The sequence below is a fragment of the Salvelinus alpinus genome, chromosome 13, assembly GCF_045679555.1.
Source record: "Salvelinus alpinus chromosome 13, SLU_Salpinus.1, whole genome shotgun sequence".
In the NCBI taxonomy this organism is placed as follows: Eukaryota; Metazoa; Chordata; class Actinopteri; order Salmoniformes; family Salmonidae; genus Salvelinus; species Salvelinus alpinus.
Genome location: NC_092098.1, coordinates 44,948,596 through 44,952,427, shown reverse-complemented (window position 1 = coordinate 44,952,427; position 3,832 = coordinate 44,948,596).

Here is a 3,832-nt window from a genome sequence, read left to right as displayed (position 1 = left end):
TGTGACTGACCCAAACTTAAGGAAAGCTTTGACTATGTACAGACTCAGTGAGCATAGCCTTGCTATTGAGAAAGGCCGCCGTAGGCAGACATGGCTCTCAAGAGAAGACAGGCTATGTGCACACTGCCCACAAAATGAGGTGGAAACTGAGCTGCACTTCCTAACCTCCTGCCCAATGTATGACCATATTAGAGAGACATATTTCCCTCAGATTACACAGATCCACAAAGAATTTGAAAACAAATCCAATTTTGATAAACTCCCATATCTACTGGGAGAAATTCCACAGTGTGCCATCACAGCAGCAAGATTTGTGACCTGTTGCCACAAGAAAAGGGCAACCAGTGAAGAACAAACACCATTGTAAATACAACCCATATTTATGCTTATTTATTTTAACTTGTGTGCTTTAACAATTTGTACATTGTTACAACACTGTATATATATAATATAACATTTGTAATGTCTTTATTGTTTTGAAACTTCTGTATGTGTAATGTTTACTGTTAATTTGTATTGTTTATTTCACTTTTGTATAATATCTACCTCACTTGCTTTGGCAATGTTAACACATGTTTCCCATGCCAATAAAGCCCCTTGAATTGAATTGAATTGAGAGACAGAGACAGAAACAGAGAGACAGAGACAGAAACAGACAGAGCAAGAGAGAGAGAAAGAGAGAGAGACAGAGACAGACACAGAGAGAGAGACAGAGACAGAGAGCGAGAGAGAGAGAGAGAGAGAGAGAGAGAGAGAGAGAGAGAGAGAGAGAGAGAGAGAGAGAGAGAGAGAGAGAGAGAGAGAGAGAGAGAGAATAGAGATCATCATTTGGGTAATAGTAGGGCTCTAGGACCTTCTTCTGATTAGGATGTTGTTGGAGAGCTTTACAGTACATCAGTTTAACCAGAGGAGATCACTCTGTTATGTATTGTTATTTATGTCAACTTAGCCTTGTCACCAAAACAAAACTACCCCCTGGGACATACAGTACCAGCCATAGAAACATGAGGTGCTTATTCCTTCCCTTGCCTGTGCACAATTTCACTTAATGTCCCTTTGAGTCCCTGACAAATGTATTTGATGTATGTGTAATAAGCTGCAACGGTCTCACTCTTATGCATTTGAGTTGTCCATTCCCCAAGAGACACATAAATGTATGAACTGTCAGTTCTCAAGTATTATCTTTGGTTGTAAAAGGAACAGAAAGCATAATATGCCAAGTCATAAAAGAACGATGTGTTGGCATTTTAATAATTTATTACACATTGATAAAAATGTCAACATGACCAGGTATATTTAAAGACGTATGTTGAGAATCAGATTCTACTGAGGGTCATTTTATGACAAAACCAGACATTTACAGAAGATGCACCTTTTCATCCAATCCAACAGAATCCTTCCCCTTCTCCATCATCTTGTGTCATTTATCAGATGTTACATATCAGTGTGTGTGGATGCCTTTCATCCTCATCCATTATATATCTGCAGCATTTGCGCTTTCGAAAATGTGGTTTTATTTCCGATTTATTTACATTTGTATGCCTGATAAATAAATGCACAAGAAAACAACAAACTCCCACAGGCACCTAATATTGATCAAAGACCCAACTTTGAAAAGCATCGATGAAGGATTCTCGATGGGGGATCACTTGGTCTTCAACATAGGGGATCGGTTTGAGGTGCTTTTACATGTTACAGCTGATGAATGTAAAAGGGTAAGGGGTTGGAAGCTCATGTTTGAAAATGTGCCACAGATTCCACAGCCAGTGCTATGGAGCAAATACAATGCCTTCCTAAATGAGTATGCCAGAATAACAACAAGTGGTGTGGGTCCACTTTCCACTATGAAATGAATTGTAGCTGAGGTTTCATTTGCTAAATGATAGAGGAACCCTTCAGGGATTTAGTTATCTCTAAAACTAATACGTTTATCTCTAAAACTAAAGTACTAGCTATGTGTAAAAGAAAAACATTTATTTATCCAGTCTGCAATTCATCAGTCTCAGATTATATTATCACATCTGATTAATTTTATTCTCAAATAAAAGTATTTATGTGAACTTGATATACTTTAGCTTGAGGTTTTCAATTGATTAACTTTATTACCACACCCCCCCCCCCCCCCCCAAAAAAAATGCAATCGACATTCAAAGCCATCATCTTTCCATCAACCATAATTAGATTCAGACATGTACATCAAGAAATAATGGTAGAGTAATTCACAATCACTATCAACTTTGTGATTCCCCAGCAGGAAAGAATGGTTAAACGGCTAAGTAGGTTGCATGGTAGATTAAAGAGTTAAGCGTTTTACAATACCTTTTTAATTGGAAACACAACAGTCAAAGAAAAAAGTGAATTACCGTGGTGCAAAGCTGTCCTTGCATAGCACAAAGCTGACTACATACATGTAAAGTATACTTCTAATGTGCAAAATGCATAACAATAGGTTGGTACAAACAATATTTATCATTATCTTAGCTAGTATGTTTTATGAAATAGTCATATATGCATTATGTATATTATATATATATATTTATACTGTTTTTGTCATGATATTAAACATCCATACAATACGTTTGAATTTAATTATCTATGTATTTATATTTGTACATTTCACACGGAACTTGTGTTCCTGACGCAGTTTGAAACAGACTACTCTGTGCACGGCAGAGTGAACCTGTTCCTGACGCAGTTTGAAACAGACTACTCTGTGCACGGCAGAGTGAACCTGTTCCTGAAAGCCCTCCATCTCCAGGAATGGATTCTGTCTATTGGTCATAATGCAACTGACTCTCTCCTTCTCCCACTGGGAAACACTGACCTTTTCACCCCTGTGCACTGATATACAATACACTCTAGTCTTTCTACAAGGTCCAGAGATGTCGTCACCACTGCACAATGTCCATTACTATAAAACCCATTTACTGTAAAAACACCCCAACCCATGCTATGCAATACCCTCACTCTGAAATTGGATCATAGATTTCTGAAAGCAAGTCAGGTGCTGACGGCTTGAAAACCACAGAGAAGAAAAAAATATAAGCCATCGCTCGTGATCGTTAATCAAAATATATTTTGGATAACAACAATACACATGGAACTATGACTACTGAGGTCACCATAAAGCTACCATGGATATCACCCCGGACAATGCATGTTTTAAATTCAGATTTTCAAAAAGCCCTTGCTAATCAATATTGCTACAATAACAGAATTTGAGAAGGACAATTAACTTTAACTTGCCATATCTGGGAAAACATTGTCTGATGGAATGAGAAAATAAAAAGAAAGCAAACATGTTTTCACGTTTGGTTTAGAATCTGTTGGTTCTCTGAGGAGGGATTGACATCATGCTACAAAAATATAGATATTCAATAGTGTCAAAGAACTACAAGACATTTCCTATGCGCAGAACACAGCACCAGCCAATAGAGTTGAGTGCCTCCGCCTTCTCTCTCATCAACATCAAGCAGCAACAGATGCAGTCCAAAAAGAAGCATTTCTCTAACGGCATGTGAGACTGAAGGCAGCGTAGCAGCTACGTTTTACGTGTTGTCTAAAACATCGGCAACAGAAGATGGGAACTACGGAGCCATCACAGGGTCATGGAATAGAGCAGGATGGAAAACTTAGTGTCATCAATCATGGGAGTAGCCTTTCCTTAGTGGCACTGCTCTTCACTCTCAATGTGTTTGCCACTGCCCGCCCGGTGCAACGCTCACTGCTACCAGACATCTTAGAAACTTAACAATCTTGCTGACAGTCCTCTGGGCCCTGTACAAATGTCCCTTTAGGGGCTCATCTCTGCCACAGAAACCAGAAACCAAAG